The sequence below is a fragment of the Perognathus longimembris genome, chromosome 25 (assembly GCF_023159225.1).
Source record: "Perognathus longimembris pacificus isolate PPM17 chromosome 25, ASM2315922v1, whole genome shotgun sequence".
NCBI lineage: Eukaryota > Metazoa > Chordata > Mammalia > Rodentia > Heteromyidae > Perognathus > Perognathus longimembris.
Window position 1 is genome coordinate 11,065,914 of NC_063185.1, and position 8,566 is coordinate 11,074,479.

The 8,566-nt window shown below is 42.7% G+C and overlaps 1 long non-coding RNA gene and 1 other non-coding gene across 2 annotated transcripts; one reads left to right on the forward strand and one right to left on the reverse strand.

Annotated features, from left to right (window-relative positions):
• Nucleotides 1-1,586: 1,586 nt before the first annotated feature.
• LOC125342222 lies at nt 1,587-7,418 on the reverse strand. The gene is made up of 3 exons (XR_007209175.1): nt 7,335-7,418; nt 1,989-2,151; nt 1,587-1,674 (listed from the first exon to the last, which is right to left on the reverse strand). It is a non-coding gene; the product is annotated as an uncharacterized LOC125342222 (long non-coding RNA).
• A 653-nt stretch (nt 7,419-8,071) lies between these two features.
• LOC125342248 lies at nt 8,072-8,175 on the forward strand. The gene has a single exon (XR_007209186.1). It is a non-coding gene; the product is annotated as a U6 spliceosomal RNA (small nuclear RNA).
• The last annotated feature ends 391 nt before the right edge of the window (nt 8,176-8,566 follow it).

Genomic DNA, 8,566 nt, shown 5'->3' on the forward strand with positions numbered 1-8,566 from the left:
AGCTATGGTGCGTTTATTCTTCAGAAATCACTGTTGGCCTCCTGAAACACGGTGAGACCAGCCAGAAAGTGGAAATGCATTGGGCGCATTGGATAAATAGGCTTTTTAATTCTTAGTTCCAATCATGCCTCTGAAGCCCTGAGACAACGTTGGTTTTGTTCTTTTTTTTTTTTTTTTTTTTGTTCAACAGATACTATTGAATGTCCCATTGACTGTAAATTATGTCTCTGGTGTGCCTTACATTTTTGAATAGCTCCCCTCTCACTTTAAAAGAGGTTATTCACAGCCACTAAACTGATGCTTGGATCATTTCCCCCTGCTCTAATGTATCCACTGGAATAAAACAGCAGGATTGTGACAGCATAATCCTTGTGTCAACTTAGATTTCTCAAAATCTAATAGTTAATTCCCCCAAAATTCCCAGATTCCATCTATGAAACACTAAGGAGTGTTTGGTTATTTGTTTCTGAATTTCACCTTTCCTTTAAGGGTGTTTTGTGCTTTCTGCGATTGGTCCTGTAGCTTGAACTCACAGCTTGGGCACTGTCTGTCAGCGTTTGCTGTGCTCTGCCTGCCTTTCCTTTAATAATTTCTTCAGCTAGCTAGTGAAAAGTTTCCTTACAGGGATGTCTTAGGGAATAGTATTTCACCTCCATTGCTCTTCAAAGGGATGGTGGTTTGGGAGGGATCAGGGTGAATATGGGTGGGAGTAGAGGAGTTTAGGGTAGGTCTACCTTGATGTGAAGTTTGATGGCTTGCCCCATAACCATCCTTTTTTGTTTTTCCATTTTCCATGCCCTACTGTGTTGTGAATTCCTACCTCTTCTCCCATCCTATAAATTCCTCTCATAACTCTAGGCTACATATCTAGGCAATCTCAGACTTGTCTTTCAAGACCTTATCCATTAAACTATGGAATAAGTCTTTGGTTTCCCTCCCTCATATCAGATATCCTATGCTTCACTCTTAAAGGTTTACTGTGATCTTTGATGAGCCTCTATATATAAGACGATTGGAAAGGATTAGGTAGGAAACTTTCATGCGTGATATTCAGTCCTCTAGTATATGGGTTCTCCAGGCCTCTTTTTGTGGACCTGAGCTGTTATTCCTCCTGAAAATGGAGATCATAGGGCATGTTTACATGTATAGATTTCAACTTGAGAGCACCTATAACAATATAAAGGAAAACATAACAATTTCCTTCTGTAAAAGTTAAAAGGTAATTCCTGAGAGGAACTTACACCAGTCAAGATTAATCTCGGGGGCTGGGAATATGGCATAGTGGTAAAGTACTTGCCTCGCATACATGAAGCCCTGGGTGCGATTCCTCAGCACCACATATATAGAAAACAGTCACAGTGGTGCTGTGGTTCAAGTGGCAGAGTGCTAGCCTTGAGCATGAAGAAGCCAGGGAGAGTGTGCAGGCCCTGAGTTCAAGCTCCAGGACTGGCAAAAACAAAACAAAACAAAGATGGATCTTGATCACAAACTTTTGACAAGAAACGTTTAATTTAGACTTAGCACTATAAAGGAATTATTTGGTTTGCCTCAGAACTTGTATACAAAGTGAGCCAAAAGAAAGCTGTCTGTGGGATGCCCAAGACAGTGATCTTGTCAAAGTGCTCAGATCTCTGCAATGTGGACTTCCTATGAAGAGGTCTGAGATCCAGAAACCTGAAACAAAGGAAATTAAAATGAACTTGAAAAAATTCAGGGAGGTGGACAGAAAACAGAGGTTAGGGTTAGATGTGTTACAAAGAAGCAGGAAAAAAAACATCAAGTTAACATTTTGATAACAGACAGATGGCCTAGGAGTGTGCAGAGACAAAGCTATGAGAGTGCTCAAGGGAGTACAAGGGGACTTTGGGTGGTCCCTGGGGGTCTAGAGAAAATCCTGTGATATTAGCTCAACATCCCAGCTTCTGTCCCTCCCAGAGACGTTGGGGTGCATCCTTTCAGCTTAATGTTAGGAAAATACCAGGGCTTACCTGTCATCCTATTCTCTAGGACCTTTGTGCTTTATATCAGAGTCAAGAGGGCCATAGCACTGGAGCTTCTTGGCTGAATGCTTAGCTCTCTGGAGAGCAGACTCTTCAGACTTTGGGTGGATTCACTGCCCGTGGTGATGGCGCTCCAAAGATATCAGAATCCCTGTAACACAGATCATAATTTGTTTGTGTACTTTACACAACATCATTCCTTGAACTATTACTGGAAATCTGAAAATAATCTAATTTAGAATTGAAATCTTCAATACAAAGGCAGAAATCTTCTAAAGCTTAAGTTTGGAAATTACCACAGGATGTACGTTGTAGAAGGACCTTCGACTTTCTGAAAAATTACATAACTTTGGTTTTCTGAAAAATTATATAACTCATTACATAAAAATTATATAACCCCATTGTTAGCAGCTGGGTGATATGTATCCAAGTTATGGTTCACTCTTTCTCTTCTCAGGACCCGGGAGCTTTTACAGTGAGCTAAAACCACCTATCTTGTCATTCACCCCTGAAAGTTGCCTTTAAATGAGGTGTAATCATTAAATGGAGAACAACAAAAGTGCTGCTACACACATGGAAATAACAGAGCGAAAAGAGTGTTTCTCCTACATCTATGGGCCCACACCAGAAGAACATTGTCTCCAAGTTCATATATATATGCTAGAAAAACTAGTTGTGCCTAGCAGATTGCCTCTCTCACAGATTAATTCCCCAAACTGAACATGAAACTTCTGACTTGATATGTGTCCCAACTTTTGGGACAGATCTCTTTGAAGAGGAGAGGAATGGGGAAGGAACTCATGTTTTTGAACCTAGTGTGTGAGACTTGCAAAATGAATATGCAAATTATCATACCCAACAAATGGAAGTCCTCACTTACTGGTCTTCTGTGGTCTTAAATGGTCACTATTTGATCATTTCATTCCTTATGCCGCCCTTATAAACTATGCGGAAATATTTTAGCCAAATTTTGTGTTGGGGTCTCTCTTCTAAGTCATCATTCCAGAATTTACAGATGTCTAATAATCCCATTAGTGTGTGCCAAATTAATTCCATTAGCTGAGACAAGTATAGGCATTCTCACGTGGACCCGTGTTTTGTCCTTCGGTGTACTAGCTTTCATATGTGGATTATTAGTATCACTGTGTGAGCTTTGCCACTTGGAAAACTGAGGCAACAAACCAAACTCTAGGCATAGCTCTGGTGATGACTGGATGATAGAATGTATATGCAGTATGTGTAACGTGTGTTTGTGATGGTGCATTTTTTCATTACGAAGCTATTGAGGTACATTTGCTGTGTAAGATTCAACTATATGCTAAGAAAAACCATACACAAATACATATTCCTATATGGGTTTGCAATCACCAAGCATAAAATAACATCAGTGCCTCAGCAGTCCTCAAGTATACAATCTCAAACACACAGGGATCAGCACAACCAAAAAGAGAGGAATGGCACTGTGTCTCCAGGTATAGACCATCACATTGAGTGGAAAACGTCAAGAATGCTGAGACCGGCTCAAAGTCAGGCCAGGCAGAGAAACCATTGAAACTCTCATCCCCAAAGTTCACAAGCATAAATCCAGGCTGGAGTATAGCTCCAGTCATCAAAATTCTAGCTTAGCAAGCAAGCTGAGCCAAAGCATGAAGCCCTGAGTTCAAACTCTGCTCTGTGGAAGATGTTCCCTAGTCACTGGTAAGTCTCTTCGTTCAGGTCTTCACACTTCTCCATCCTTCCTTCTTGGTAATAACCAATGATCTTTTCCAATCCTGCTCTGAGAAGATGCAAGGATTTTCCCAACAAGACAAACGTGTTTGAGGGAGAACTTTAGTACTGATATTAATAACATCAGTAATAATAGTAATGTATAACTTTAAATGCTAACTTAATATTGATACAATTTTTGGATCCCCTATATGGGTTAGATATTAAAGCCAACAACAGACATATATTCTTGATGTCATTACTAATCTGTAATGATTGTAATTTGCCAATAAAAATGTTCTCTGGGGAAAGAAAAAGAGTGCTTACAGTATCATGAAAATAAATAGTTGTTGAATTAGACAAATACAGTGAGGACTTCCAGCGAGCTGGCACACACTGGCTCTTGGCTCTGCAGTTTCCAGAGCTGGTTAGGGGTAATTAGGAGCATATCTGATGAGTGACTTGCCTAGCATTCACTACCTAAGTCCATCCAGGCCCCCAGTGTTGCTTCAGGGCTGAGTACTGACATAACAAATACAGAACAAGCTGCAGACCATCCCTGAATTTCAGGCTCATGCCTGTAACCCTCGCTACTCAGGAGACTGATCTCTGAGGATCATGGTTTGAACCCAGCCTGGGCAGCAAAGTCTAGGAGAGTCTTACCTCCACTTGGCCACAAAAAAAAGCCACAATGGAACAGAAAAACAGGGAGAGAACGAGGGAAGGGGTGACATTGTCCAAAAAGAATGTGCCCTTTACCTGACTTATGTAACTGTAACCCCTCTGTACAGCACCTTGGTAATAAAATTTTTAAAGAAGAAATCAGTTGTTACTAAGCTCAGTGGCTCACCTCTGCAATCTTAGCGCCTCAAGAGATTGAGATCTGAGGATCACAGCTTTGAACCCAGCCTGGACAGGAAAACTTGTGAGACTTTTATCTCCAACTAACTACCAAAAATATCTATCTGGAAATGGAGCTGTGGCTCCAGTGATAAAGCACTAGCCTTGAGGGAAAAATAAAATAAAATAAGCCCCAGGAAGAGTACCCAGGTTACGAGTTCAAGCACCAGAAAAAAAAAAAAGAATATGAACCCTTGGTTTATTTGTCACTGCGATGCCATTGCATGTGTGCACAACCATCTTCACTCCTTGGCTATTCTACACCAGCACATTGCTTTATCTTCTCACCATGGCAGAGTCCCCTGCATTCCCTCTGCTCTGAACCACGTTGACAGCAGTATTTCACCTGAGGAGGCAAGGAGGAAGATTGGCAAGGCCTTGGAAGGAGGGAAAGTGCGAGAAGTGGTCTCTGATGACAGGGAAACCCTGCAGCTCATGCCCAGGGCCCAGGTCAGTGTTGTTGTTATAGGTGGCCCTGGTCTTGGTGCTGAGCAACCTGGGACACGAAGAGGAGGTGTCAGCACCTACTGGGGTGGTTGAGACCACCCTGACACAAGCCAGCTACCCTTCCTCTCACTTCCCCAGCGTGGAGTTGCGGGACCTGCCTGGCATGGGGACTCAGGCTCAAAGCATGGACAGCTGTCTGTGCCACTTTGACCTTTTCATCATTACTGCACCTGAGCTGGTAGACATGAGTCACGTGGGGCTTGTGGAAACCATTGAGGGGGTGGAGAAAAGCACTTCTGTGTCACCTGGACCAAGCCAGACCGAGATCTCCACACAAGTTCCCTTTAAAAGACCCAGCTTCTGTACAGTGTCCTAGAGAACACACAGGAGAATCTCCAGGAGGAGGGGGTGTGTATATCCCCCACATTCCTTAACCTGGACGCCTTCACTGTGTGACTTCCCAAAGCTTAGGGTGCTGTGGTCCTCAAGAGACTTTGGCCCACATCTGCAAGGAGAGGACTGGAGATAAAATGGCCTACCTGCAAAGGGGAATAGCCCTTGAGGGCCTCCATGACCTTTCAGGTCACGTGGGAGAGCTTGTTAAAGCCTACCAATTCCTCTCTGGTGTGGCTGGTGAATCACTGCAGCAGATGGCACAGAGGGTGGGAAGGCCAGTTGAAGAGCACATGCGTCCCATCAAGTCCCCAAGATGTGCAGCTCCACCATCAAGAGGGATGGACATCATGGTGGATATATTGTATGATATATTGCCTGTGGACAAAGTCTTAGCTACATGCTGTACTGCAGTAGCTCTACTGTCTATTACCACAGGTCCTTGGAACAGAGATGGATACTTGATTTAGTTGTTGGTGACACAAATAATCCTGAGACCTTGAAATACATCATCTGATTTTGTGCATATGTTGTGTTGTGTTGGGGGGGGGGGTGCTTCATCCAGGGCTTGAACTTGGGGCCTATGCACTGCCCCTGGGCTTCGTTGGCTCAAGGCTTGCCACTTAAGCCACAGCTCCACTTCTATTTGTTTGTTGTTTTTTGATAGTTTATTGGAGATAAGAGTCTCACAGGTGGTTAATTACAAGATAAAAAATGTTTAGGAGGTGAAATGGTCTTAAGTATGATGTATTATGCAAATGCAATAAATAAAAATGGAAGGCAAAAAGATACTTTACTACAAGGACTATATAGGAAGTTTTATGAAAACCTGGGAAATTGCATCTACAAGTGTGTGCTTAGTGACTTGAAGCAGCAGTGCTAAATTTCTTGTACTTGATAAACAAAGGTATTTCGTTATTTCTGCTTAAATGTTTAAATGTATTTTTCTCTTTTTACTGTGCAATCAGTGTTTCTCACCAACTGTGTATTGGGGTCTGCTTGAAATAGAGATGCTTTTTTTTTGCAGGTATCCATGATCACTTTCCCTGTGTGAACTCAAATGAGTATGTTTGCTTTTGGGACTCGGGGTCCAAGTGCTGCTGAGTCTTAGGACCCCACTCATTTTTTCTCTACGTCTGCCTCTGTACTTTCTACTTTTGTTTGACTCAGTATCCCATCTCACTGCCTGGGGTTGCAGATAGCCACAAGTGCTCTTCAGCTACTACAACAACAACGAATCTCATGGACTTTCTTTCTTTTTTTTTTTTCTTTTTTTCGCCATTCCTAGGCCTTGGACTCAGGGCCTGAGCACTGTCCCTGGCTTCTTCCCGCTCAAGGCTAGCACTCTGCCACTTGAGCCACAGGGCCACTTCTGGCCGTTTTCTGTATATGTGGTGCTGGGGAATCGAACCTAGGGCCTCGTGTATCCGAGGCAGGCACTCTTGCCACTAGGCTATATCCCCAGCCCTCATGGACTTTCTTAGATCGCTTCTTTCCTAGATAGCTTAAAGCCACAATCCTCAGATCTCAGCCTTCTGAGTGGCTAGGATTACAGGTGTGAGGCTCCTGAGCCCAGCACTCACCTTTAGATTTGCTGTCAGTGGGATCCTTCTCGGGGAATGTCGCAGTCCTCCTCGGCTCTGCCCCTTCCCTGTCATCTAAGCCAAACCCTTTCACTCCTGTGTGTTCAATGTTCCTTGAGGTTAGGGAATTGACTTGCCTGCCGTTTGCCTGCTGTTAGTGAACACTATATAACTGGTTCTACTCCTCACCATTGGTTTGTTTCACTAACTGAATTAACTGGGACCCAAACCTAGGAGATGTGTCCCATTTGGATTGCACACATATCACCTGTGTTTTATTTCATCTGAAGTTAACATTCCTTACCTTGTTTGAGGCCTCTTCGTTTTCCCATATTCCTTCCTTCTCACCTCTCATTTCCTTGCACAGAGGTAAGAACTATTTTGGAATGATGAACAGTGAGTTTGAGTCCTTCTCGGAAAAGCATTGTCCATGGCTCCTGATTGCTGAATCCCTCGTAACTTGCCCATAAAGCTTGACACAATTGACCACCTATATCTAAAAAGCCTATGGGAGATGAATTCAGGAATCACCTGGACATTGCCCAAATGTGTTCGGGGTTTTTTGTTTTATTTTTTATACATCAAGCTGAGTGTACAACTGGTGCCAAAACTGGACTTGCAAGTTGTTGTTTTGTTTTTCTTAATTCATGGTTAGCAGGCTCAACTACTTGAGCCACTGATCAACTTCTGCCTCTCCCCTCCCCCCCACCCCCGTTTGGGTGGATAAGAGGACATAAGAGTCCCAGGAGAAGCCAAGGCACTACACAGTATTCAGAAATTGGAGGATTGTGATTCCAAGCAAGCCAGGGCAGGACATCCAGGAGCCTCTTATCTCCCAAAATCAACAAAAATCCACAAGTGGAGTTGTGGTAGCTGAAGCGGTACAACCCAGCCTTAAGCGAAAAAGCTAAAAAAATAAAAATATATTTAAAAAGCTAAGGAAAAAAAACACAGAGATCTAGCACTAAGACCACTCAAAACATAAATAAGTAAAAATCAGAGTGGAAGAGAAGCACAAAGAGTCAATTGAAACAAAATGATGTGCTCGCTTCAGCAGCACCTATACTAAAATTGGAACGATACAGTGATTTGCATGGCCCCTGCGCAAGGATGACACACAAGTTCCTGAAGCCTTCCATGTTTCTTAAGTTTATTGCAACTAGGGAAGGGAAGGAGAACATGAAAATGGAGAGACAAATGGTAAAAGGTGAACCAATGCAACAGCAATACTTATAAAACTATATGTTGTAATCCAACTGTACAACTTATGGGGGCGGGGGAGGATTAGGAAGGGGAGGAGGGAGGAAAATGAGGGTGGAGGTCATAAGTTTGATAAGAAATGTACTCACTGCCTTATGTGTGAAACTGTAATCCCTCTGTACATCACTTTGACAATAAGGAAATAAATGAATAAACGATAAAATGAACAAAATGCTGGTGGCTCACACTTGTAATTCTTTTTCTTTCTGAATAATTAGTTATTGTCAAAGTGATATACAGAGAGGTTACAGTTTCATACGTAAGGCAGTGGGTACA